General features: G+C 44.4%; 35 non-coding genes across 35 annotated transcripts; all 35 read right to left on the reverse strand.

Moving 5' to 3' along the window:
- Positions 1-471: 471 nt before the first annotated feature.
- Positions 472-544, reverse strand: trnav-aac (transfer RNA valine (anticodon AAC)). The gene has a single exon. It is a non-coding gene; the product is annotated as a tRNA-Val (tRNA).
- A 533-nt stretch (positions 545-1077) lies between these two features.
- On the reverse strand, positions 1078-1150 carry trnav-cac (transfer RNA valine (anticodon CAC)). Its single transcript has one exon. It is a non-coding gene; the product is annotated as a tRNA-Val (tRNA).
- Positions 1151-1397: 247 nt separating this feature from the next.
- Positions 1398-1470, reverse strand: trnav-aac (transfer RNA valine (anticodon AAC)). Its single transcript has one exon. It is a non-coding gene; the product is annotated as a tRNA-Val (tRNA).
- A 533-nt stretch (positions 1471-2003) lies between these two features.
- Positions 2004-2076, reverse strand: trnav-cac (transfer RNA valine (anticodon CAC)). Its single transcript has one exon. It is a non-coding gene; the product is annotated as a tRNA-Val (tRNA).
- Positions 2077-2875: 799 nt separating this feature from the next.
- Positions 2876-2948, reverse strand: trnav-cac (transfer RNA valine (anticodon CAC)). The gene has a single exon. It is a non-coding gene; the product is annotated as a tRNA-Val (tRNA).
- A 799-nt stretch (positions 2949-3747) lies between these two features.
- Positions 3748-3820, reverse strand: trnav-aac (transfer RNA valine (anticodon AAC)). Its single transcript has one exon. It is a non-coding gene; the product is annotated as a tRNA-Val (tRNA).
- An 809-nt stretch (positions 3821-4629) lies between these two features.
- trnav-aac (transfer RNA valine (anticodon AAC)) lies at positions 4630-4702 on the reverse strand. The gene has a single exon. It is a non-coding gene; the product is annotated as a tRNA-Val (tRNA).
- A 533-nt stretch (positions 4703-5235) lies between these two features.
- trnav-cac (transfer RNA valine (anticodon CAC)) lies at positions 5236-5308 on the reverse strand. Its single transcript has one exon. It is a non-coding gene; the product is annotated as a tRNA-Val (tRNA).
- A 247-nt stretch (positions 5309-5555) lies between these two features.
- On the reverse strand, positions 5556-5628 carry trnav-aac (transfer RNA valine (anticodon AAC)). Its single transcript has one exon. It is a non-coding gene; the product is annotated as a tRNA-Val (tRNA).
- A 533-nt stretch (positions 5629-6161) lies between these two features.
- trnav-cac (transfer RNA valine (anticodon CAC)) lies at positions 6162-6234 on the reverse strand. The gene has a single exon. It is a non-coding gene; the product is annotated as a tRNA-Val (tRNA).
- A 785-nt stretch (positions 6235-7019) lies between these two features.
- Positions 7020-7092, reverse strand: trnav-aac (transfer RNA valine (anticodon AAC)). The gene has a single exon. It is a non-coding gene; the product is annotated as a tRNA-Val (tRNA).
- A 523-nt stretch (positions 7093-7615) lies between these two features.
- Positions 7616-7688, reverse strand: trnav-cac (transfer RNA valine (anticodon CAC)). The gene has a single exon. It is a non-coding gene; the product is annotated as a tRNA-Val (tRNA).
- A 799-nt stretch (positions 7689-8487) lies between these two features.
- On the reverse strand, positions 8488-8560 carry trnav-aac (transfer RNA valine (anticodon AAC)). Its single transcript has one exon. It is a non-coding gene; the product is annotated as a tRNA-Val (tRNA).
- A 1357-nt stretch (positions 8561-9917) lies between these two features.
- trnav-aac (transfer RNA valine (anticodon AAC)) lies at positions 9918-9990 on the reverse strand. The gene has a single exon. It is a non-coding gene; the product is annotated as a tRNA-Val (tRNA).
- An 819-nt stretch (positions 9991-10809) lies between these two features.
- trnav-cac (transfer RNA valine (anticodon CAC)) lies at positions 10810-10882 on the reverse strand. The gene has a single exon. It is a non-coding gene; the product is annotated as a tRNA-Val (tRNA).
- A 1119-nt stretch (positions 10883-12001) lies between these two features.
- On the reverse strand, positions 12002-12074 carry trnav-aac (transfer RNA valine (anticodon AAC)). The gene has a single exon. It is a non-coding gene; the product is annotated as a tRNA-Val (tRNA).
- A 533-nt stretch (positions 12075-12607) lies between these two features.
- On the reverse strand, positions 12608-12680 carry trnav-cac (transfer RNA valine (anticodon CAC)). The gene has a single exon. It is a non-coding gene; the product is annotated as a tRNA-Val (tRNA).
- Positions 12681-12927: 247 nt separating this feature from the next.
- trnav-aac (transfer RNA valine (anticodon AAC)) lies at positions 12928-13000 on the reverse strand. Its single transcript has one exon. It is a non-coding gene; the product is annotated as a tRNA-Val (tRNA).
- A 533-nt stretch (positions 13001-13533) lies between these two features.
- Positions 13534-13606, reverse strand: trnav-cac (transfer RNA valine (anticodon CAC)). Its single transcript has one exon. It is a non-coding gene; the product is annotated as a tRNA-Val (tRNA).
- A 785-nt stretch (positions 13607-14391) lies between these two features.
- trnav-aac (transfer RNA valine (anticodon AAC)) lies at positions 14392-14464 on the reverse strand. Its single transcript has one exon. It is a non-coding gene; the product is annotated as a tRNA-Val (tRNA).
- Positions 14465-15263: 799 nt separating this feature from the next.
- Positions 15264-15336, reverse strand: trnav-aac (transfer RNA valine (anticodon AAC)). The gene has a single exon. It is a non-coding gene; the product is annotated as a tRNA-Val (tRNA).
- A 1357-nt stretch (positions 15337-16693) lies between these two features.
- On the reverse strand, positions 16694-16766 carry trnav-aac (transfer RNA valine (anticodon AAC)). The gene has a single exon. It is a non-coding gene; the product is annotated as a tRNA-Val (tRNA).
- A 533-nt stretch (positions 16767-17299) lies between these two features.
- Positions 17300-17372, reverse strand: trnav-cac (transfer RNA valine (anticodon CAC)). Its single transcript has one exon. It is a non-coding gene; the product is annotated as a tRNA-Val (tRNA).
- Positions 17373-17905: 533 nt separating this feature from the next.
- On the reverse strand, positions 17906-17978 carry trnav-cac (transfer RNA valine (anticodon CAC)). The gene has a single exon. It is a non-coding gene; the product is annotated as a tRNA-Val (tRNA).
- Positions 17979-18225: 247 nt separating this feature from the next.
- On the reverse strand, positions 18226-18298 carry trnav-aac (transfer RNA valine (anticodon AAC)). The gene has a single exon. It is a non-coding gene; the product is annotated as a tRNA-Val (tRNA).
- A 533-nt stretch (positions 18299-18831) lies between these two features.
- On the reverse strand, positions 18832-18904 carry trnav-cac (transfer RNA valine (anticodon CAC)). Its single transcript has one exon. It is a non-coding gene; the product is annotated as a tRNA-Val (tRNA).
- Positions 18905-19703: 799 nt separating this feature from the next.
- trnav-cac (transfer RNA valine (anticodon CAC)) lies at positions 19704-19776 on the reverse strand. Its single transcript has one exon. It is a non-coding gene; the product is annotated as a tRNA-Val (tRNA).
- A 785-nt stretch (positions 19777-20561) lies between these two features.
- On the reverse strand, positions 20562-20634 carry trnav-aac (transfer RNA valine (anticodon AAC)). The gene has a single exon. It is a non-coding gene; the product is annotated as a tRNA-Val (tRNA).
- A 523-nt stretch (positions 20635-21157) lies between these two features.
- Positions 21158-21230, reverse strand: trnav-cac (transfer RNA valine (anticodon CAC)). The gene has a single exon. It is a non-coding gene; the product is annotated as a tRNA-Val (tRNA).
- Positions 21231-22029: 799 nt separating this feature from the next.
- trnav-cac (transfer RNA valine (anticodon CAC)) lies at positions 22030-22102 on the reverse strand. The gene has a single exon. It is a non-coding gene; the product is annotated as a tRNA-Val (tRNA).
- A 785-nt stretch (positions 22103-22887) lies between these two features.
- trnav-aac (transfer RNA valine (anticodon AAC)) lies at positions 22888-22960 on the reverse strand. The gene has a single exon. It is a non-coding gene; the product is annotated as a tRNA-Val (tRNA).
- Positions 22961-23483: 523 nt separating this feature from the next.
- trnav-cac (transfer RNA valine (anticodon CAC)) lies at positions 23484-23556 on the reverse strand. The gene has a single exon. It is a non-coding gene; the product is annotated as a tRNA-Val (tRNA).
- Positions 23557-24341: 785 nt separating this feature from the next.
- On the reverse strand, positions 24342-24414 carry trnav-cac (transfer RNA valine (anticodon CAC)). The gene has a single exon. It is a non-coding gene; the product is annotated as a tRNA-Val (tRNA).
- A 247-nt stretch (positions 24415-24661) lies between these two features.
- trnav-aac (transfer RNA valine (anticodon AAC)) lies at positions 24662-24734 on the reverse strand. The gene has a single exon. It is a non-coding gene; the product is annotated as a tRNA-Val (tRNA).
- A 533-nt stretch (positions 24735-25267) lies between these two features.
- Positions 25268-25340, reverse strand: trnav-cac (transfer RNA valine (anticodon CAC)). Its single transcript has one exon. It is a non-coding gene; the product is annotated as a tRNA-Val (tRNA).
- Between the last annotated feature and the right edge of the window lie 231 nt (positions 25341-25571).

Below are 25571 nucleotides of genomic sequence, written 5' to 3' on the forward strand. Positions count from 1 at the left end.
ACAGACTTCCGGAGTGGTGCCTATGGACAGCTCATAGGAGGTAGGGCGGGATGCTTTTACAGCATGTCAAGAATAGCAGATGAGGCTCCCCTCCTATCCATAGTTATGAATATGTTGATGTTTCGAACAGAGGACATCAACATCATCAGAGGAAAGTAGTGTTTCTACCAAAGTCCGTTTCACACCTCAGCATCTGAGAATCTCTTGGAAAAGGACCTTACAATAGAGATTATCTGCTGGAAATTCATTCCCACAGAGTTCCGGAGTGGTGCCTAGGGACAGCTCATAGGAGGTAGGGCGGGATCCTTTTTGTACGATGCAGAACATTTGCCGTTTCTTTTACAGCATGTCAAGAATAGCAGATGAGGCTCCCCTCTTATCCTTAGTTATGAATATGTTGATATTGCCATCAGTAACGTGCAGTCATAAATCTTCACACAAGAATGAAATAAAGAGATTTGGAGCTAGTAATGTTTCCGCCCAGTTTTGAACTGAGGACCTTTCGCGTGTTAGGCGAACGTGATAACCACTACACTACGGAAACTGAAGCTGTGCATATCAAACAGATTTTGGGCGGCACGTAGACTGGTGCCTAGGGACAGCTCAAAGGAGGTAGGGCGGGATGCTTTTTGTACGATGCAGAACATTTGCCGTTTCTTTTACAGCATGTCAAGAATAGCAGATGAGGCTCCCCTCCTATCCATAGTTATGAATATGTTGATGTTGCCATCAGTACTCATTCTTTGGGAAAGTAGTGTTTCTACCAAAGTCCGTTTCACACCTCAGCATCGGAGAATCTCTTGGAAATCTGCGAAAAAGGACCTTACAATAGAGATTATCTGCTGGAAATTCATTCCCACAGAGTTCCGGAGTGGTGCCTAGGGACAGCTCATAGGAGGTAGGGCGGGATCCTTTTTGTACGATGCAGAACATTTGCCGTTTCTTTTACAGCATGTCAAGAATAGCAGATGAGGCTCCCCTCCTATCCATAGTTATGAATATGTTGATGTTGCCATCAGTAACGTGCAGTCATACAACTTCACACGAGAATGAAATAAATAATAATAGAGCTAGCAATGTTTCCGCCCAGTTTCGAACTGAGGACCTTTCGCGTGTGAGGCGAACGTGATAACCACTACACTACGGAAACTGAAGCTGTGCATGCTAAACAGATTTCGGGGGGCTCCTAGACTGGTGCCTAGGGACAGCTTATAAGAGGTAGGGCGGGATGCTTTTTGTACGATGCAGAACATTTGCCGTTTCTTTTACAGCATGTCAAGAATAGCAGATGAGGCTCCCCTCCTATCCATAGTTATGAATATGTTGATGTTGCCATCAGTAACGTGCAGTCATAAATCTTCACACAAGAATGAAATAAAGAGATTTGGAGCTAGTAATGTTTCCGCCCAGTTTTGAACTGAGGACCTTTCGCGTGTTAGGCGAACGTGATAACCACTACACTACGGAAACTGAAGCTGTGCATACCAAACAGATTTTGGGCGGCACGTAGACTGGTGCCTAGGGACAGCTCAAAGGAGGTAGGGCGGGATGCTTTTTGTACGATGCAGAACATTTGCCGTTTCTTTTACAGCATGTCAAGAATAGCAGATGAGGCTCCCCTCCTATCCATAGTTATGAATATGTTGATGTTGCCATCAGTACTCATTCTTTGGGAAAGTAGTGTTTCTACCAAAGTCCGTTTCACACCTCAGCATCGGAGAATCTCTTGGAAATCTGCGAAAAAGGACCTTACAATAGAGATTATCTGCTGGAAATTCATTCCCACAGAGTTCCGGAGTGGTGCCTAGGGACAGCTCATAGGAGGTAGGGCGGGATCCTTTTTGTACGATGCAGAACATTTGCCGTTTCTTTTACAGCATGTCAAGAATAGCAGATGAGGCTCCCCTCCTATCCATATTTATGAATATGTTGATGTTGCCATCAGTAACGTGCAGTCATACAACTTCACACGAGAATGAAATAAATAATAATAGAGCTAGCAATGTTTCCGCCCAGTTTCGAACTGAGGACCTTTCGCGTGTGAGGCGAACGTGATAACCACTACACTACGGAAACTGAAGCTGTGCATGCTAAACAGATTTCGGGGGGCTCCTAGACTGGTGCCTAGGGACAGCTTATAAGAGGTAGGGCGGGATGCTTTTTGTACGATGCAGAACATTTGCCGTTTCTTTTACAGCATGTCAAGAATAGCAGATGAGGCTCCCCTCCTATCCATAGTTATGAATATGTTGATGTTGCCATCAGTACTCATTCTTTGGGAAAGTAGTGTTTCTACCAAAGTCCGTTTCACACCTCAGCATCTGAGAATCTCTTGGAAAAGGACCTTACAATAGAGATTATCTGCTGGAAATTCATTCCCACAGAGTTCCGGAGTGGTGCCTAGGGACAGCTCATAGGAGGTAGGGCGGGATCCTTTTTGTACGATGCAGAACATTTGCCGTTTCTTTTACAGCATGTCAAGAATAGCAGATGAGGCTCCCCTCCTATCCATAGTTATGAATATGTTGATGTTGCCATCAGTACTCATTCTTTGGGAAAGTAGTGTTTCTACCAAAGTCCGTTTCACACCTCAGCATCGGAGAATCTCTTGGAAAAGGACCTTACAATAGAGATTATCTGCTGGAAATTCATTCCCACAGAGTTCCGGAGTGGTGCCTAGGGACAGCTCATAGGAGGTAGGGCGGGATCCTTTTTGTACGATGCAGAACATTTGCCGTTTCTTTTACAGCATGTCAAGAATAGCAGATGAGGCTCCCCTCCTATCCATATTTATGAATATGTTGATGTTGCCATCAGTAACGTGCAGTCATACAACTTCACACGAGAATGAAATAAATAATAATAGAGCTAGCAATGTTTCCGCCCAGTTTCGAACTGAGGACCTTTCGCGTGTGAGGCGAACGTGATAACCACTACACTACGGAAACTGAAGCTGTGCATGCTAAACAGATTTCGGGGGGCTCCTAGACTGGTGCCTAGGGACAGCTTATAAGAGGTAGGGCGGGATGCTTTTTGTACGATGCAGAACATTTGCCGTTTCTTTTACAGCATGTCAAGAATAGCAGATGAGGCTCCCCTCCTATCCATAGTTATGAATATGTTGATGTTGCCATCAGTACTCATTCTTTGGGAAAGTAGTGTTTCTACCAAAGTCCGTTTCACGCCTCAGCATCTGAGAATCTCTTGGAAAAGGACCTTACAATAGAGATTATCTGCTGGAAATTCATTCCCACAGAGTTCCGGAGTGGTGCCTAGGGACAGCTCATAGGAGGTAGGGCGGGATCCTTTTTGTACGATGCAGAACATTTGCCGTTTCTTTTACAGCATGTCAAGAATAGCAGATGAGGCTCCCCTCTTATCCTTAGTTATGAATATGTTGATATTGCCATCAGTACTCATTCTTTGGGAAAGTAGTGTTTCTACCAAAGTCCGTTTCACACCTCAGCATCTGAGAATCTCTTGGAAAAGGACCTTACAATAGAGATTATCTGCTGGAAATTCATTCCCACAGAGTTCCGGAGTGGTGCCTAGGGACAGCTCATAGGAGGTAGGGCGGGATCCTTTTTGTACGATGCAGAACATTTGCCGTTTCTTTTACAGCATGTCAAGAATAGCAGATGAGGCTCCCCTCTTATCCTTAGTTATGAATATGTTGATATTGCCATCAGTAACGTGCAGTCATAAATCTTCACACAAGAATGAAATAAAGAGATTTGGAGCTAGTAATGTTTCCGCCCAGTTTTGAACTGAGGACCTTTCGCGTGTTAGGCGAACGTGATAACCACTACACTACGGAAACTGAAGCTGTGCATATCAAACAGATTTTGGGCGGCACGTAGACTGGTGCCTAGGGACAGCTCAAAGGAGGTAGGGCGGGATGCTTTTTGTACGATGCAGAACATTTGCCGTTTCTTTTACAGCATGTCAAGAATAGCAGATGAGGCTCCCCTCCTATCCATAGTTATGAATATGTTGATGTTGCCATCAGTACTCATTCTTTGGGAAAGTAGTGTTTCTACCAAAGTCCGTTTCACACCTCAGCATCGGAGAATCTCTTGGAAATCTGCGAAAAAGGACCTTACAATAGAGATTATCTGCTGGAAATTAATTCCCACAGAGTTCCGGAGTGGTGCCTAGGGACAGCTCATAGGAGGTAGGGCGGGATCCTTTTTGTACGATGCAGAACATTTGCCGTTTCTTTTACAGCATGTCAAGAATAGCAGATGAGGCTCCCCTCCTATCCATAGTTATGAATATGTTGATGTTGCCATCAGTACTCATTCTTTGGGAAAGTAGTGTTTCTACCAAAGTCCGTTTCACACCTCAGCATCTGAGAATCTCTTGGAAAAGGACCTTACAATAGAGATTATCTGCTGGAAATTCATTCCCACAGAGTTCCGGAGTGGTGCCTAGGGACAGCTCATAGGAGGTAGGGCGGGATCCTTTTTGTACGATGCAGAACATTTGCCGTTTCTTTTACAGCATGTCAAGAATAGCAGATGAGGCTCCCCTCTTATCCTTAGTTATGAATATGTTGATATTGCCATCAGTAACGTGCAGTCATAAATCTTCACACAAGAATGAAATAAAGAGATTTGGAGCTAGTAATGTTTCCGCCCAGTTTTGAACTGAGGACCTTTCGCGTGTTAGGCGAACGTGATAACCACTACACTACGGAAACTGAAGCTGTGCATATCAAACAGATTTTGGGCGGCACGTAGACTGGTGCCTAGGGACAGCTCAAAGGAGGTAGGGCGGGATGCTTTTTGTACGATGCAGAACATTTGCCGTTTCTTTTACAGCATGTCAAGAATAGCAGATGAGGCTCCCCTCCTATCCATAGTTATGAATATGTTGATGTTGCCATCAGTACTCATTCTTTGGGAAAGTAGTGTTTCTACCAAAGTCCGTTTCACACCTCAGCATCGGAGAATCTCTTGGAAATCTGCGAAAAAGGACCTTACAATAGAGATTATCTGCTGGAAATTCATTCCCACAGAGTTCCGGAGTGGTGCCTAGGGACAGCTCATAGGAGGTAGGGCGGGATCCTTTTTGTACGATGCAGAACATTTGCCGTTTCTTTTACAGCATGTCAAGAATAGCAGATGAGGCTCCCCTCCTATCCATAGTTATGAATATGTTGATGTTGCCATCAGTAACGTGCAGTCATACAACTTCACACGAGAATGAAATAAATAATAATAGAGCTAGCAATGTTTCCGCCCAGTTTCGAACTGAGGACCTTTCGCGTGTGAGGCGAACGTGATAACCACTACACTACGGAAACTGAAGCTGTGCATGCTAAACAGATTTCGGGGGGCTCCTAGACTGGTGCCTAGGGACAGCTTATAAGAGGTAGGGCGGGATGCTTTTTGTACGATGCAGAACATTTGCCGTTTCTTTTACAGCATGTCAAGAATAGCAGATGAGGCTCCCCTCCTATCCATAGTTATGAATATGTTGATGTTGCCATCAGTAACGTGCAGTCATAAATCTTCACACAAGAATGAAATAAAGAGATTTGGAGCTAGTAATGTTTCCGCCCAGTTTTGAACTGAGGACCTTTCGCGTGTTAGGCGAACGTGATAACCACTACACTACGGAAACTGAAGCTGTGCATACCAAACAGATTTTGGGCGGCACGTAGACTGGTGCCTAGGGACAGCTCAAAGGAGGTAGGGCGGGATGCTTTTTGTACGATGCAGAACATTTGCCGTTTCTTTTACAGCATGTCAAGAATAGCAGATGAGGCTCCCCTCCTATCCATAGTTATGAATATGTTGATGTTGCCATCAGTACTCATTCTTTGGGAAAGTAGTGTTTCTACCAAAGTCCGTTTCACACCTCAGCATCGGAGAATCTCTTGGAAATCTGCGAAAAAGGACCTTACAATAGAGATTATCTGCTGGAAATTCATTCCCACAGAGTTCCGGAGTGGTGCCTAGGGACAGCTCATAGGAGGTAGGGCGGGATCCTTTTTGTACGATGCAGAACATTTGCCGTTTCTTTTACAGCATGTCAAGAATAGCAGATGAGGCTCCCCTCCTATCCATATTTATGAATATGTTGATGTTGCCATCAGTAACGTGCAGTCATACAACTTCACACGAGAATGAAATAAATAATAATAGAGCTAGCAATGTTTCCGCCCAGTTTCGAACTGAGGACCTTTCGCGTGTGAGGCGAACGTGATAACCACTACACTACGGAAACTGAAGCTGTGCATGCTAAACAGATTTCGGGGGGCTCCTAGACTGGTGCCTAGGGACAGCTTATAAGAGGTAGGGCGGGATGCTTTTTGTACGATGCAGAACATTTGCCGTTTCTTTTACAGCATGTCAAGAATAGCAGATGAGGCTCCCCTCCTATCCATAGTTATGAATATGTTGATGTTGCCATCAGTACTCATTCTTTGGGAAAGTAGTGTTTCTACCAAAGTCCGTTTCACACCTCAGCATTGGAGAATCTCTTGGAAATCTGCGAAAAAGGACCTTACAATAGAGATTATCTGCTGGAAATTCATTCTCACAGACTTCCGGAGTGGTGCCTATGGACAGCTCATAGGAGGTAGGGCGGGATGCTTTTACAGCATGTCAAGAATAGCAGATGAGGCTCCCCTCCTATCCATAGTTATGAATATGTTGATGTTTCGAACAGAGGACATCAACATCATCAGAGGAAAGTAGTGTTTCTACCAAAGTCCGTTTCACACCTCAGCATCTGAGAATCTCTTGGAAAAGGACCTTACAATAGAGATTATCTGCTGGAAATTCATTCCCACAGAGTTCCGGAGTGGTGCCTAGGGACAGCTCATAGGAGGTAGGGCGGGATCCTTTTTGTACGATGCAGAACATTTGCCGTTTCTTTTACAGCATGTCAAGAATAGCAGATGAGGCTCCCCTCTTATCCATAGTTATGAATATGTTGATATTGCCATCAGTAACGTGCAGTCATAAATCTTCACACAAGAATGAAATAAAGAGATTTGGAGCTAGTAATGTTTCCGCCCAGTTTTGAACTGAGGACCTTTCGCGTGTTAGGCGAACGTGATAACCACTACACTACGGAAACTGAAGCTGTGCATATCAAACAGATTTTGGGCGGCACGTAGACTGGTGCCTAGGGACAGCTCAAAGGAGGTAGGGCGGGATGCTTTTTGTACGATGCAGAACATTTGCCGTTTCTTTTACAGCATGTCAAGAATAGCAGATGAGGCTCCCCTCCTATCCATAGTTATGAATATGTTGATGTTGCCATCAGTACTCATTCTTTGGGAAAGTAGTGTTTCTACCAAAGTCCGTTTCACACCTCAGCATCGGAGAATCTCTTGGAAAAGGACCTTACAATAGAGATTATCTGCTGGAAATTCATTCCCACAGAGTTCCGGAGTGGTGCCTAGGGACAGCTCATAGGAGGTAGGGCGGGATCCTTTTTGTACGATGCAGAACATTTGCCGTTTCTTTTACAGCATGTCAAGAATAGCAGATGAGGCTCCCCTCCTATCCATATTTATGAATATGTTGATGTTGCCATCAGTAACGTGCAGTCATACAACTTCACACGAGAATGAAATAAATAATAATAGAGCTAGCAATGTTTCCGCCCAGTTTCGAACTGAGGACATTTCGCGTGTGAGGCGAACGTGATAACCACTACACTACGGAAACTGAAGCTGTGCATGCTAAACAGATTTCGGGGGGCTCCTAGACTGGTGCCTAGGGACAGCTTATAAGAGGTAGGGCGGGATGCTTTTTGTACGATGCAGAACATTTGCCGTTTCTTTTACAGCATGTCAAGAATAGCAGATGAGGCTCCCCTCCTATCCATAGTTATGAATATGTTGATGTTGCCATCAGTACTCATTCTTTGGGAAAGTAGTGTTTCTACCAAAGTCCGTTTCACACCTCAGCATCTGAGAATCTCTTGGAAAAGGACCTTACAATAGAGATTATCTGCTGGAAATTCATTCCCACAGAGTTCCGGAGTGGTGCCTAGGGACAGCTCATAGGAGGTAGGGCGGGATCCTTTTTGTACGATGCAGAACATTTGCCGTTTCTTTTACAGCATGTCAAGAATAGCAGATGAGGCTCCCCTCTTATCCTTAGTTATGAATATGTTGATATTGCCATCAGTACTCATTCTTTGGGAAAGTAGTGTTTCTACCAAAGTCCGTTTCACACCTCAGCATCTGAGAATCTCTTGGAAAAGGACCTTACAATAGAGATTATCTGCTGGAAATTCATTCCCACAGAGTTCCGGAGTGGTGCCTAGGGACAGCTCATAGGAGGTAGGGCGGGATCCTTTTTGTACGATGCAGAACATTTGCCGTTTCTTTTACAGCATGTCAAGAATAGCAGATGAGGCTCCCCTCTTATCCTTAGTTATGAATATGTTGATATTGCCATCAGTAACGTGCAGTCATAAATCTTCACACAAGAATGAAATAAAGAGATTTGGAGCTAGTAATGTTTCCGCCCAGTTTTGAACTGAGGACCTTTCGCGTGTTAGGCGAACGTGATAACCACTACACTACGGAAACTGAAGCTGTGCATATCAAACAGATTTTGGGCGGCACGTAGACTGGTGCCTAGGGACAGCTCAAAGGAGGTAGGGCGGGATGCTTTTTGTACGATGCAGAACATTTGCCGTTTCTTTTACAGCATGTCAAGAATAGCAGATGAGGCTCCCCTCCTATCCATAGTTATGAATATGTTGATGTTGCCATCAGTACTCATTCTTTGGGAAAGTAGTGTTTCTACCAAAGTCCGTTTCACACCTCAGCATCGGAGAATCTCTTGGAAATCTGCGAAAAAGGACCTTACAATAGAGATTATCTGCTGGAAATTCATTCCCACAGAGTTCCGGAGTGGTGCCTAGGGACAGCTCAAAGGAGGTAGGGCGGGATGCTTTTTGTACGATGCAGAACATTTGCCGTTTCTTTTACAGCATGTCAAGAATAGCAGATGAGGCTCCCCTCCTATCCATAGTTATGAATATGTTGATGTTGCCATCAGTACTCATTCTTTGGGAAAGTAGTGTTTCTACCAAAGTCCGTTTCACACCTCAGCATCGGAGAATCTCTTGGAAATCTGCGAAAAAGGACCTTACAATAGAGATTATCTGCTGGAAATTCATTCCCACAGAGTTCCGGAGTGGTGCCTAGGGACAGCTCATAGGAGGTAGGGCGGGATCCTTTTTGTACGATGCAGAACATTTGCCGTTTCTTTTACAGCATGTCAAGAATAGCAGATGAGGCTCCCCTCCTATCCATAGTTATGAATATGTTGATGTTGCCATCAGTACTCATTCTTTGGGAAAGTAGTGTTTCTACCAAAGTCCGTTTCACACCTCAGCATTGGAGAATCTCTTGGAAATCTGCGAAAAAGGACCTTACAATAGAGATTATCTGCTGGAAATTCATTCTCACAGACTTCCGGAGTGGTGCCTATGGACAGCTCATAGGAGGTAGGGCGGGATGCTTTTACAGCATGTCAAGAATAGCAGATGAGGCTCCCCTCCTATCCATAGTTATGAATATGTTGATGTTTCGAACAGAGGACATCAACATCATCAGAGGAAAGTAGTGTTTCTACCAAAGTCCGTTTCACACCTCAGCATCTGAGAATCTCTTGGAAAAGGACCTTACAATAGAGATTATCTGCTGGAAATTCATTGCCACAGAGTTCCGGAGTGGTGCCTAGGGACAGCTCATAGGAGGTAGGGCGGGATCCTTTTTGTACGATGCAGAACATTTGCCGTTTCTTTTACAGCATGTCAAGAATAGCAGATGAGGCTCCCCTCTTATCCTTAGTTATGAATATGTTGATATTGCCATCAGTAACGTGCAGTCATAAATCTTCACACAAGAATGAAATAAAGAGATTTGGAGCTAGTAATGTTTCCGCCCAGTTTTGAACTGAGGACCTTTCGCGTGTTAGGCGAACGTGATAACCACTACACTACGGAAACTGAAGCTGTGCATATCAAACAGATTTTGGGCGGCACGTAGACTGGTGCCTAGGGACAGCTCAAAGGAGGTAGGGCGGGATGCTTTTTGTACGATGCAGAACATTTGCCGTTTCTTTTACAGCATGTCAAGAATAGCAGATGAGGCTCCCCTCCTATCCATAGTTATGAATATGTTGATGTTGCCATCAGTACTCATTCTTTGGGAAAGTAGTGTTTCTACCAAAGTCCGTTTCACACCTCAGCATCGGAGAATCTCTTGGAAATCTGCGAAAAAGGACCTTACAATAGAGATTATCTGCTGGAAATTCATTCCCACAGAGTTCCGGAGTGGTGCCTAGGGACAGCTCATAGGAGGTAGGGCGGGATCCTTTTTGTACGATGCAGAACATTTGCCGTTTCTTTTACAGCATGTCAAGAATAGCAGATGAGGCTCCCCTCCTATCCATAGTTATGAATATGTTGATGTTGCCATCAGTACTCATTCTTTGGGAAAGTAGTGTTTCTACCAAAGTCCGTTTCACACCTCAGCATCGGAGAATCTCTTGGAAATCTGCGAAAAAGGACCTTACAATAGAGATTATCTGCTGGAAATTCATTCCCACAGAGTTCCGGAGTGGTGCCTAGGGACAGCTCATAGGAGGTAGGGCGGGATCCTTTTTGTACGATGCAGAACATTTGCCGTTTCTTTTACAGCATGTCAAGAATAGCAGATGAGGCTCCCCTCCTATCCATATTTATGAATATGTTGATGTTGCCATCAGTAACGTGCAGTCATACAACTTCACACGAGAATGAAATAAATAATAATAGAGCTAGCAATGTTTCCGCCCAGTTTCGAACTGAGGACCTTTCGCGTGTGAGGCGAACGTGATAACCACTACACTACGGAAACTGAAGCTGTGCATGCTAAACAGATTTCGGGGGGCTCCTAGACTGGTGCCTAGGGACAGCTTATAAGAGGTAGGGCGGGATGCTTTTTGTACGATGCAGAACATTTGCCGTTTCTTTTACAGCATGTCAAGAATAGCAGATGAGGCTCCCCTCCTATCCATAGTTATGAATATGTTGATGTTGCCATCAGTACTCATTCTTTGGGAAAGTAGTGTTTCTACCAAAGTCCGTTTCACACCTCAGCATCTGAGAATCTCTTGGAAAAGGACCTTACAATAGAGATTATCTGCTGGAAATTCATTCCCACAGAGTTCCGGAGTGGTGCCTAGGGACAGCTCATAGGAGGTAGGGCGGGATCCTTTTTGTACGATGCAGAACATTTGCCGTTTCTTTTACAGCATGTCAAGAATAGCAGATGAGGCTCCCCTCCTATCCATATTTATGAATATGTTGATGTTGCCATCAGTAACGTGCAGTCATAAATCTTCACACAAGAATGAAATAAAGAGATTTGGAGCTAGTAATGTTTCCGCCCAGTTTTGAACTGAGGACCTTTCGCGTGTTAGGCGAACGTCATAACCACTACACTACGGAAACTGAAGCTGTGCATATCAAACAGATTTTGGGCGGCACGTAGACTGGTGCCTAGGGACAGCTCAAAGGAGGTAGGGCGGGATGCTTTTTGTACGATGCAGAACATTTGCCGTTTCTTTTACAGCATGTCAAGAATAGCAGATGAGGCTCCCCTCCTATCCATAGTTATGAATATGTTGATGTTGCCATCAGTACTCATTCTTTGGGAAAGTAGTGTTTCTACCAAAGTCCGTTTCACACCTCAGCATCTGAGAATCTCTTGGAAAAGGACCTTACAATAGAGATTATCTGCTGGAAATTCATTCCCACAGAGTTCCGGAGTGGTGCCTAGGGACAGCTCATAGGAGGTAGGGCGGGATCCTTTTTGTACGATGCAGAACATTTGCCGTTTCTTTTACAGCATGTCAAGAATAGCAGATGAGGCTCCCCTCTTATCCTTAGTTATGAATATGTTGATATTGCCATCAGTAACGTGCAGTCATAAATCTTCACACAAGAATGAAATAAAGAGATTTGGAGCTAGTAATGTTTCCGCCCAGTTTTGAACTGAGGACCTTTCGCGTGTTAGGCGAACGTGATAACCACTACACTACGGAAACTGAAGCTGTGCATATCAAACAGATTTTGGGCGGCACGTAGACTGGTGCCTAGGGACAGCTCAAAGGAGGTAGGGCGGGATGCTTTTTGTACGATGCAGAACATTTGCCGTTTCTTTTACAGCATGTCAAGAATAGCAGATGAGGCTCCCCTCCTATCCATAGTTATGAATATGTTGATGTTGCCATCAGTACTCATTCTTTGGGAAAGTAGTGTTTCTACCAAAGTCCGTTTCACACCTCAGCATCGGAGAATCTCTTGGAAATCTGCGAAAAAGGACCTTACAATAGAGATTATCTGCTGGAAATTCATTCCCACAGAGTTCCGGAGTGGTGCCTAGGGACAGCTCATAGGAGGTAGGGCGGGATCCTTTTTGTACGATGCAGAACATTTGCCGTTTCTTTTACAGCATGTCAAGAATAGCAGATGAGGCTCCCCTCCTATCCATAGTTATGAATATGTTGATGTTGCCATCAGTAACGTGCAGTCATACAACTTCACACGAGAATGAAATAAATAATAATAGAGCTAGCAATGTTTCCGCCCAGTTTCGAACTGAGGACCTTTCGCGTGTGAGGCGAACGTGATAACCACTACACTACGGAAACTGAAGCTGTGCATGCTAAACAGATTTCGGGGGGCTCCTAGACTGGTGCCTAGGGACAGCTTATAAGAGGTAGGGCGGGATGCTTTTTGTACGATGCAGAACATTTGCCGTTTCTTTTACAGCATGTCAAGAATAGCAGATGAGGCTCCCCTCCTATCCATAGTTATGAATATGTTGATGTTGCCATCAGTAACGTGCAGTCATAAATCTTCACACAAGAATGAAATAAAGAGATTTGGAGCTAGTAATGTTTCCGCCCAGTTTTGAACTGAGGACCTTTCGCGTGTTAGGCGAACGTGATAACCACTACACTACGGAAACTGAAGCTGTGCATACCAAACAGATTTTGGGCGGCACGTAGACTGGTGCCTAGGGACAGCTCAAAGGAGGTAGGGCGGGATGCTTTTTGTACGATGCAGAACATTTGCCGTTTCTTTTACAGCATGTCAAGAATAGCAGATGAGGCTCCCCTCCTATCCATAGTTATGAATATGTTGATGTTGCCATCAGTACTCATTCTTTGGGAAAGTAGTGTTTCTACCAAAGTCCGTTTCACACCTCAGCATCGGAGAATCTCTTGGAAATCTGCGAAAAAGGACCTTACAATAGAGATTATCTGCTGGAAATTCATTCCCACAGAGTTCCGGAGTGGTGCCTAGGGACAGCTCATAGGAGGTAGGGCGGGATCCTTTTTGTACGATGCAGAACATTTGCCGTTTCTTTTACAGCATGTCAAGAATAGCAGATGAGGCTCCCCTCCTATCCATATTTATGAATATGTTGATGTTGCCATCAGTAACGTGCAGTCATACAACTTCACACGAGAATGAAATAAATAATAATAGAGCTAGCAATGTTTCCGCCCAGTTTCGAACTGAGGACCTTTCGCGTGTGAGGCGAACGTGATAACCACTACACTACGGAAATTGAAGCTGTGCATGCTAAACAGATTTCGGGGGGCTCCTAGACTGGTGCCTAGGGACAGCTTATAAGAGGTAGGGCGGGATGCTTTTTGTACGATGCAGAACATTTGCCGTTTCTTTTACAGCATGTCAAGAATAGCAGATGAGGCTCCCCTCCTATCCATAGTTATGAATATGTTGATGTTGCCATCAGTACTCATTCTTTGGGAAAGTAGTGTTTCTACCAAAGTCCGTTTCACACCTCAGCATTGGAGAATCTCTTGGAAATCTGCGAAAAAGGACCTTACAATAGAGATTATCTGCTGGAAATTCATTCTCACAGACTTCCGGAGTGGTGCCTATGGACAGCTCATAGGAGGTAGGGCGGGATGCTTTTACAGCATGTCAAGAATAGCAGATGAGGCTCCCCTCCTATCCATAGTTATGAATATGTTGATGTTTCGAACAGAGGACATCAACATCATCAGAGGAAAGTAGTGTTTCTACCAAAGTCCGTTTCACACCTCAGCATCTGAGAATCTCTTGGAAAAGGACCTTACAATAGAGATTATCTGCTGGAAATTCATTCCCACAGAGTTCCGGAGTGGTGCCTAGGGACAGCTCATAGGAGGTAGGGCGGGATCCTTTTTGTACGATGCAGAACATTTGCCGTTTCTTTTACAGCATGTCAAGAATAGCAGATGAGGCTCCCCTCTTATCCATAGTTATGAATATGTTGATATTGCCATCAGTAACGTGCAGTCATAAATCTTCACACAAGAATGAAATAAAGAGATTTGGAGCTAGTAATGTTTCCGCCCAGTTTTGAACTGAGGACCTTTCGCGTGTTAGGCGAACGTGATAACCACTACACTACGGAAACTGAAGCTGTGCATATCAAACAGATTTTGGGCGGCACGTAGACTGGTGCCTAGGGACAGCTCAAAGGAGGTAGGGCGGGATGCTTTTTGTACGATGCAGAACATTTGCCGTTTCTTTTACAGCATGTCAAGAATAGCAGATGAGGCTCCCCTCCTATCCATAGTTATGAATATGTTGATGTTGCCATCAGTACTCATTCTTTGGGAAAGTAGTGTTTCTACCAAAGTCCGTTTCACACCTCAGCATCGGAGAATCTCTTGGAAAAGGACCTTACAATAGAGATTATCTGCTGGAAATTCATTCCCACAGAGTTCCGGAGTGGTGCCTAGGGACAGCTCATAGGAGGTAGGGCGGGATCCTTTTTGTACGATGCAGAACATTTGCCGTTTCTTTTACAGCATGTCAAGAATAGCAGATGAGGCTCCCCTCTTATCCTTAGTTATGAATATGTTGATATTGCCATCAGTACTCATTCTTTGGGAAAGTAGTGTTTCTACCAAAGTCCGTTTCACACCTCAGCATCTGAGAATCTCTTGGAAAAGGACCTTACAATAGAGATTATCTGCTGGAAATTCATTCCCACAGAGTTCCGGAGTGGTGCCTAGGGACAGCTCATAGGAGGTAGGGCGGGATCCTTTTTGTACGATGCAGAACATTTGCCGTTTCTTTTACAGCATGTCAAGAATAGCAGATGAGGCTCCCCTCTTATCCTTAGTTATGAATATGTTGATATTGCCATCAGTAACGTGCAGTCATAAATCTTCACACAAGAATGAAATAAAGAGATTTGGAGCTAGTAATGTTTCCGCCCAGTTTTGAACTGAGGACCTTTCGCGTGTTAGGCGAACGTGATAACCACTACACTACGGAAACTGAAGCTGTGCATATCAAACAGATTTTGGGCGGCACGTAGACTGGTGCCTAGGGACAGCTCAAAGGAGGTAGGGCGGGATGCTTTTTGTACGATGCAGAACATTTGCCGTTTCTTTTACAGCATGTCAAGAATAGCAGATGAGGCTCCCCTCCTATCCATAGTTATGAATATGTTGATGTTGCCATCAGTACTCATTCTTTGGGAAAGTAGTGTTTCTACCAAAGTCCGTTTCACACCTCAGCATCGGAGAATCTCTTGGAAATCTGCGAAAAAGGACCTTACAATAGAGATTATCTGCTGGAAATTCATTCCCACAGAGTTCCGGAGTGGTGCCTAGGGACAGCTCAAAGGAGGTAGGGCGGGATGCTTTTTGTACGATGCAGAACATTTGCCGTTTCTTTTACAGCATGTCAAGAATAGCAGATGAGGCTCCCCTCCTATCCATAGTTATGAATATGTTGATGTTGCCATCAGTACTCATTCTTTGGGAAAGTAGTGTTTCTACCAAAGTCCGTTTCACACCTCAGCATCGGAGAATCTCTTGGAAATCTGCGAAAAAGGACCTTACAATAGAGATTATCTGCTGGAAATTCATTCCCACAGAGTTCCGGAGTGGTGCCTAGGGACAGCTCATAGGAGGTAGGGCGGGATCCTTTTTGTACGATGCAGAACATTTGCCGTTTCTTTTACAGCATGTCAAGAATAGCAGATGAGGCTCCCCTCCTATCCATAGTTATGAATATGTTGATGTTGCCATCAGTACTCATTCTTTGGGAAAGTAGTGTTTCTACCAAAGTCCGTTTCACACCTCAGCATTGGAGAATCTCTTGGAAATCTGCGAAAAAGGACCTTACAATAGAGATTATCTGCTGGAAATTCATTCTCACAGACTTCCGGAGTGGTGCCTATGGACAGCTCATAGGAGGTAGGGCGGGATGCTTTTACAGCATGTCAAGAATAGCAGATGAGGCTCCCCTCCTATCCATAGTTATGAATATGTTGATGTTTCGAACAGAGGACATCAACATCATCAGAGGAAAGTAGTGTTTCTACCAAAGTCCGTTTCACACCTCAGCATCTGAGAATCTCTTGGAAAAGGACCTTACAATAGAGATTATCTGCTGGAAATTCATTCCCACAGAGTTCCGGAGTGGTGCCTAGGGACAGCTCATAGGAGGTAGGGCGGGATCCTTTTTGTACGATGCAGAACATTTGCCGTTTCTTTTACAGCATGTCAAGAATAGCAGATGAGGCTCCCCTCTTATCCTTAGTTATGAATATGTTGATATTGCCATCAGTAACGTGCAGTCATAAATCTTCACACAAGAATGAAATAAAGAGATTTGGAGCTAGTAATGTTTCCGCCCAGTTTTGAACTGAGGACCTTTCGCGTGTTAGGCGAACGTGATAACCACTACACTACGGAAACTGAAGCTGTGCATATCAAACAGATTTTGGGCGGCACGTAGACTGGTGCCTAGGGACAGCTCAAAGGAGGTAGGGCGGGATGCTTTTTGTACGATGCAGAACATTTGCCGTTTCTTTTACAGCATGTCAAGAATAGCAGATGAGGCTCCCCTCCTATCCATAGTTATGAATATGTTGATGTTGCCATCAGTACTCATTCTTTGGGAAAGTAGTGTTTCTACCAAAGTCCGTTTCACACCTCAGCATCGGAGAATCTCTTGGAAATCTGCGAAAAAGGACCTTACAATAGAGATTATCTGCTGGAAATTCATTCCCACAGAGTTCCGGAGTGGTGCCTAGGGACAGCTCATAGGAGGTAGGGCGGGATCCTTTTTGTACGATGCAGAACATTTGCCGTTTCTTTTACAGCATGTCAAGAATAGCAGATGAGGCTCCCCTCCTATCCATAGTTATGAATATGTTGATGTTGCCATCAGTAACGTGCAGTCATACAACTTCACACGAGAATGAAATAAATAATAATAGAGCTAGCAATGTTTCCGCCCAGTTTCGAACTGAGGACCTTTCGCGTGTGAGGCGAACGTGATAACCACTACACTACGGAAACTGAAGCTGTGCATATCAAACAGATTTTGGGCGGCACGTAGACTGGTGCCTAGGGACAGCTCAAAGGAGGTAGGGCGGGATGCTTTTTGTACGATGCAGAACATTTGCCGTTTCTTTTACAGCATGTCAAGAATAGCAGATGAGGCTCCCCTCCTATCCATAGTTATGAATATGTTGATGTTGCCATCAGTACTCATTCTTTGGGAAAGTAGTGTTTCTACCAAAGTCCGTTTCACACCTCAGCATCGGAGAATCTCTTGGAAATCTGCGAAAAAGGACCTTACAATAGAGATTATCTGCTGGAAATTCATTCCCACAGAGTTCCGGAGTGGTGCCTAGGGACAGCTCATAGGAGGTAGGGCGGGATCCTTTTTGTACGATGCAGAACATTTGCCGTTTCTTTTACAGCATGTCAAGAATAGCAGATGAGGCTCCCCTCCTATCCATAGTTATGAATATGTTGATGTTGCCATCAGTAACGTGCAGTCATACAACTTCACACGAGAATGAAATAAATAATAATAGAGCTAGCAATGTTTCCGCCCAGTTTCGAACTGAGGACCTTTCGCGTGTGAGGCGAACGTGATAACCACTACACTACGGAAACTGAAGCTGTGCATGCTAAACAGATTTCGGGGGGCTCCTAGACTGGTGCCTAGGGACAGCTTATAAGAGGTAGGGCGGGATGCTTTTTGTACGATGCAGAACATTTGCCGTTTCTTTTACAGCATGTCAAGAATAGCAGATGAGGCTCCCCTCCTATCCATAGTTATGAATATGTTGATGTTGCCATCAGTAACGTGCAGTCATAAATCTTCACACAAGAATGAAATAAAGAGATTTGGAGCTAGTAATGTTTCCGCCCAGTTTTGAACTGAGGACCTTTCGCGTGTTAGGCGAACGTGATAACCACTACACTACGGAAACTGAAGCTGTGCATACCAAACAGATTTTGGGCGGCACGTAGACTGGTGCCTAGGGACAGCTCAAAGGAGGTAGGGCGGGATGCTTTTTGTACGATGCAGAACATTTGCCGTTTCTTTTACAGCATGTCAAGAATAGCAGATGAGGCTCCCCTCCTATCCATAGTTATGAATATGTTGATGTTGCCATCAGTACTCATTCTTTGGGAAAGTAGTGTTTCTACCAAAGTCCGTTTCACACCTCAGCATCGGAGAATCTCTTGGAAATCTGCGAAAAAGGACCTTACAATAGAGATTATCTGCTGGAAATTCATTCCCACAGAGTTCCGGAGTGGTGCCTAGGGACAGCTCATAGGAGGTAGGGCGGGATCCTTTTTGTACGATGCAGAACATTTGCCGTTTCTTTTACAGCATGTCAAGAATAGCAGATGAGGCTCCCCTCCTATCCATATTTATGAATATGTTGATGTTGCCATCAGTAACGTGCAGTCATACAACTTCACACGAGAATGAAATAAATAATAATAGAGCTAGCAATGTTTCCGCCCAGTTTCGAACTGAGGACCTTTCGCGTGTGAGGCGAACGTGATAACCACTACACTACGGAAACTGAAGCTGTGCATGCTAAACAGATTTCGGGGGGCTCCTAGACTGGTGCCTAGGGACAGCTTATAAGAGGTAGGGCGGGATGCTTTTTGTACGATGCAGAACATTTGCCGTTTCTTTTACAGCATGTCAAGAATAGCAGATGAGGCTCCCCTCCTATCCATAGTTATGAATATGTTGATGTTGCCATCAGTACTCATTCTTTGGGAAAGTAGTGTTTCTACCAAAGTCCGTTTCACACCTCAGCATCTGAGAATCTCTTGGAAAAGGACCTTACAATAGAGATTATCTGCTGGAAATTCATTCCCACAGAGTTCCGGAGTGGTGCCTAGGGACAGCTCATAGGAGGTAGGGCGGGATCCTTTTTGTACGATGCAGAACATTTGCCGTTTCTTTTACAGCATGTCAAGAATAGCAGATGAGGCTCCCCTCCTATCCATAGTTATGAATATGTTGATGTTGCCATCAGTACTCATTCTTTGGGAAAGTAGTGTTTCTACCAAAGTCCGTTTCACACCTCAGCATCGGAGAATCTCTTGGAAAAGGACCTTACAATAGAGATTATCTGCTGGAAATTCATTCCCACAGAGTTCCGGAGTGGTGCCTAGGGACAGCTCATAGGAGGTAGGGCGGGATCCTTTTTGTACGATGCAGAACATTTGCCGTTTCTTTTACAGCATGTCAAGAATAGCAGATGAGGCTCCCCTCCTATCCATATTTATGAATATGTTGATGTTGCCATCAGTAACGTGCAGTCATACAACTTCACACGAGAATGAAATAAATAATAATAGAGCTAGCAATGTTTCCGCCCAGTTTCGAACTGAGGACCTTTCGCGTGTGAGGCGAACGTGATAACCACTACACTACGGAAACTGAAGCTGTGCATGCTAAACAGATTTCGGGGGGCTCCTAGACTGGTGCCTAGGGACAGCTTATAAGAGGTAGGGCGGGATGCTTTTTGTACGATGCAGAACATTTGCCGTTTCTTTTACAGCATGTCAAGAATAGCAGATGAGGCTCCCCTCCTATCCATAGTTATGAATATGTTGATGTTGCCATCAGTACTCATTCTTTGGGAAAGTAGTGTTTCTACCAAAGTCCGTTTCACACCTCAGCATTGGAGAATCTCTTGGAAATCTGCGAAAAAGGACCTTACAATAGAGATTATCTGCTGGAAATTCATTCTCACAGACTTCCGGAGTGGTGCCTATGGACAGCTCATAGGAGGTAGGGCGGGATGCTTTTACAGCATGTCAAGAATAGCAGATGAGGCTCCCCTCCTATCCATAGTTATGAATATGTTGATGTTTCGAACAGAGGACATCAACATCATCAGAGGAAAGTAGTGTTTCTACCAAAGTCCGTTTCACACCTCAGCATCTGAGAATCTCTTGGAAAAGGACCTTACAATAGAGATTATCTGCTGGAAATTCATTCCCACAGAGTTCCGGAGTGGTGCCTAGGGACAGCTCATAGGAGGTAGGGCGGGATCCTTTTTGTACGATGCAGAACATTTGCCGTTTCTTTTACAGCATGTCAAGAATAGCAGATGAGGCTCCCCTCTTATCCTTAGTTATGAATATGTTGATATTGCCATCAGTAACGTGCAGTCATAAATCTTCACACAAGAATGAAATAAAGAGATTTGGAGCTAGTAATGTTTCCGCCCAGTTTTGAACTGAGGACCTTTCGCGTGTTAGGCGAACGTGATAACCACTACACTACGGAAACTGAAGCTGTGCATATCAAACAGATTTTGGGCGGCACGTAGACTGGTGCCTAGGGACAGCTCAAAGGAGGTAGGGCGGGATGCTTTTTGTACGATGCAGAACATTTGCCGTTTCTTTTACAGCATGTCAAGAATAGCAGATGAGGCTCCCCTCCTATCCATAGTTATGAATATGTTGATGTTGCCATCAGTACTCATTCTTTGGGAAAGTAGTGTTTCTACCAAAGTCCGTTTCACACCTCAGCATCGGAGAATCTCTTGGAAAAGGACCTTACAATAGAGATTATCTGCTGGAAATTCATTCCCACAGAGTTCCGGAGTGGTGCCTAGGGACAGCTCATAGGAGGTAGGGCGGGATCCTTTTTGTACGATGCAGAACATTTGCCGTTTCTTTTACAGCATGTCAAGAATAGCAGATGAGGCTCCCCTCCTATCCATATTTATGAATATGTTGATGTTGCCATCAGTAACGTGCAGTCATACAACTTCACACGAGAATGAAATAAATAATAATAGAGCTAGCAATGTTTCCGCCCAGTTTCGAACTGAGGACCTTTCGCGTGTGAGGCGAACGTGATAACCACTACACTACGGAAACTGAAGCTGTGCATGCTAAACAGATTTCGGGGGGCTCCTAGACTGGTGCCTAGGGACAGCTTATAAGAGGTAGGGCGGGATGCTTTTTGTACGATGCAGAACATTTGCCGTTTCTTTTACAGCATGTCAAGAATAGCAGATGAGGCTCCCCTCCTATCCATAGTTATGAATATGTTGATGTTGCCATCAGTACTCATTCTTTGGGAAAGTAGTGTTTCTACCAAAGTCCGTTTCACACCTCAGCATCTGAGAATCTCTTGGAAAAGGACCTTACAATAGAGATTATCTGCTGGAAATTCATTCCCACAGAGTTCCGGAGTGGTGCCTAGGGACAGCTCATAGGAGGTAGGGCGGGATCCTTTTTGTACGATGCAGAACATTTGCCGTTTCTTTTACAGCATGTCAAGAATAGCAGATGAGGCTCCCCTCCTATCCATAGTTATGAATATGTTGATGTTGCCATCAGTACTCATTCTTTGGGAAAGTAGTGTTTCTACCAAAGTCCGTTTCACACCTCAGCATCGGAGAATCTCTTGGAAAAGGACCTTACAATAGAGATTATCTGCTGGAAATTCATTCCCACAGAGTTCCGGAGTGGTGCCTAGGGACAGCTCATAGGAGGTAGGGCGGGATCCTTTTTGTACGATGCAGAACATTTGCCGTTTCTTTTACAGCATGTCAAGAATAGCAGATGAGGCTCCCCTCCTATCCATATTTATGAATATGTTGATGTTGCCATCAGTAACGTGCAGTCATACAACTTCACACGAGAATGAAATAAATAATAATAGAGCTAGCAATGTTTCCGCCCAGTTTCGAACTGAGGACCTTTCGCGTGTGAGGCGAACGTGATAACCACTACACTACGGAAACTGAAGCTGTGCATGCTAAACAGATTTCGGGGGGCTCCTAGACTGGTGCCTAGGGACAGCTTATAAGAGGTAGGGCGGGATGCTTTTTGTACGATGCAGAACATTTGCCGTTTCTTTTACAGCATGTCAAGAATAGCAGATGAGGCTCCCCTCCTATCCATAGTTATGAATATGTTGATGTTGCCATCAGTACTCATTCTTTGGGAAAGTAGTGTTTCTACCAAAGTCCGTTTCACACCTCAGCATTGGAGAATCTCTTGGAAATCTGCGAAAAAGGACCTTACAATAGAGATTATCTGCTGGAAATTCATTCTCACAGACTTCCGGAGTGGTGCCTATGGACAGCTCATAGGAGGTAGGGCGGGATGCTTTTACAGCATGTCAAGAATAGCAGATGAGGCTCCCCTCCTATCCATAGTTATGAATATGTTGATGTTTCGAACAGAGGACATCAACATCATCAGAGGAAAGTAGTGTTTCTACCAAAGTCCGTTTCACACCTCAGCATCTGAGAATCTCTTGGAAAAGGACCTTACAATAGAGATTATCTGCTGGAAATTCATTCCCACAGAGTTCCGGAGTGGTGCCTAGGGACAGCTCATAGGAGGTAGGGCGGGATCCTTTTTGTACGATGCAGAACATTTGCCGTTTCTTTTACAGCATGTCAAGAATAGCAGATGAGGCTCCCCTCTTATCCTTAGTTATGAATATGTTGATATTGCCATCAGTAACGTGCAGTCATAAATCTTCACACAAGAATGAAATAAAGAGATTTGGAGCTAGTAATGTTTCCGCCCAGTTTTGAACTGAGGACCTTTCGCGTGTTAGGCGAACGTGATAACCACTACACTACGGAAACTGAAGCTGTGCATATCAAACAGATTTTGGGCGGCACGTAGACTGGTGCCTAGGGACAGCTCAAAGGAGGTAGGGCGGGATGCTTTTTGTACGATGCAGAACATTTGCCGTTTCTTTTACAGCATGTCAAGAATAGCAGATGAGGCTCCCCTCCTATCCATAGTTATGAATATGTTGATGTTGCCATCAGTACTCATTCTTTGGGAAAGTAGTGTTTCTACCAAAGTCCGTTTCACACCTCAGCATCGGAGAATCTCTTGGAAAAGGACCTTACAATAGAGATTATCTGCTGGAAATTCATTCCCACAGAGTTCCGGAGTGGTGCCTAGGGACAGCTCATAGGAGGTAGGGCGGGATCCTTTTTGTACGATGCAGAACATTTGCCGTTTCTTTTACAGCATGTCAAGAATAGCAGATGAGGCTCCCCTCCTATCCATATTTATGAATATGTTGATGTTGCCATCAGTAACGTGCAGTCATACAACTTCACACGAGAATGAAATAAATAATAATAGAGCTAGCAATGTTTCCGCCCAGTTTCGAACTGAGGACATTTCGCGTGTGAGGCGAACGTGATAACCACTACACTACGGAAACTGAAGCTGTGCATGCTAAACAGATTTCGGGGGGCTCCTAGACTGGTGCCTAGGGACAGCTTATAAGAGGTAGGGCGGGATGCTTTTTGTACGATGCAGAACATTTGCCGTTTCTTTTACAGCATGTCAAGAATAGCAGATGAGGCTCCCCTCCTATCCATAGTTATGAATATGTTGATGTTGCCATCAGTACTCATTCTTTGGGAAAGTAGTGTTTCTACCAAAGTCCGTTTCACACCTCAGCATTGGAGAATCTCTTGGAAATCTGCGAAAAAGGACCTTAAAATAGAGATTATCTGCTGGAAATTCATTCTCACAGACTTCCGGAGTGGTGCCTATGGACAGCTCATAGGAGGTAGGGCGGGATGCTTTTACAGCATGTCAAGAATAGCAGATGAGGCTCCCCTCCTATCCATAGTTATGAATATGTTGATGTTTCGAACAGAGGACATCAACATCATCAGAGGAAAGTAGTGTTTCTACCAAAGTCCGTTTCACACCTCAGCATCTGAGAATCTCTTGGAAAAGGACCTTACAATAGAGATTATCTGCTGGAAATTCATTCCCACAGAGTTCCGGAGTGGTGCCTAGGGACAGCTCATAGGAGGTAGGGCGGGATCCTTTTTGTACGATGCAGAACATTTGCCGTTTCTTTTACAGCATGTCAAGAATAGCAGATGAGGCTCCCCTCCTATCCATAGTTATGAATATGTTGATGTTGCCATCAGTAACGTGCAGTCATACAACTTCACACGAGAATGAAATAAATAATAATAGAGCTAGCAATGTTTCCGCCCAGTTTCGAACTGAGGACCTTTCGCGTGTGAGGCGAACGTGATAACCACTACACTACGGAAACTGAAGCTGTGCATGCTAAACAGATTTCGGGGGGCTCCTAGACTGGTGCCTAGGGACAGCTTATAAGAGGTAGGGCGGGATGCTTTTTGTACGATGCAGAACATTTGCCGTTTCTTTTACAGCATGTCAAGAATAGCAGATGAGGCTCCCCTCCTATCCATAGTTATGAATATGTTGATGTTGCCATCAGTAACGTGCAGTCATAAATCTTCACACAAGAATGAAATAAAGAGATTTGGAGCTAGTAATGTTTCCGCCCAGTTTTGAACTGAGGACCTTTCGCGTGTTAGGCGAACGTGATAACCACTACACTACGGAAACTGAAGCTGTGCATACCAAACAGATTTTGGGCGGCACGTAGACTGGTGCCTAGGGACAGCTCAAAGGAGGTAGGGCGGGATGCTTTTTGTACGATGCAGAACATTTGCCGTTTCTTTTACAGCATGTCAAGAATAGCAGATGAGGCTCCCCTCCTATCCATAGTTATGCATATGTTGATGTTGCCATCAGTACTCATTCTTTGGGAAAGTAGTGTTTCTACCAAAGTCCGTTTCACACCTCAGCATCGGAGAATCTCTTGGAAATCTGCGAAAAAGGACCTTACAATAGAGATTATCTGCTGGAAATTCATTCCCACAGAGTTCCGGAGTGGTGCCTAGGGACAGCTCATAGGAGGTAGGGCGGGATCCTTTTTGTACGATGCAGAACATTTGCCGTTTCTTTTACAGCATGTCAAGAATAGCAGATGAGGCTCCCCTCCTATCCATATTTATGAATATGTTGATGTTGCCATCAGTAACGTGCAGTCATACAACTTCACACGAGAATGAAATAAATAATAATAGAGCTAGCAATGTTTCCGCCCAGTTTCGAACTGAGGACCTTTCGCGTGTGAGGCGAACGTGATAACCACTACACTACGGAAACTGAAGCTGTGCATGCTAAACAGATTTCGGGGGGCTCCTAGACTGGTGCCTAGGGACAGCTTATAAGAGGTAGGGCGGGATGCTTTTTGTACGATGCAGAACATTTGCCGTTTCTTTTACAGCATGTCAAGAATAGCAGATGAGGCTCCCCTCCTATCCATAGTTATGAATATGTTGATGTTGCCATCAGTAACGTGCAGTCATAAATCTTCACACAAGAATGAAATAAAGA

The sequence above is a fragment of the Leuresthes tenuis genome, unplaced genomic scaffold, assembly GCF_036924035.1.
Source record: "Leuresthes tenuis unplaced genomic scaffold, fLeuTen1.0.hap1 SCAF_6, whole genome shotgun sequence".
Taxonomy (NCBI): Eukaryota; Metazoa; Chordata; class Actinopteri; order Atheriniformes; family Atherinopsidae; genus Leuresthes; species Leuresthes tenuis.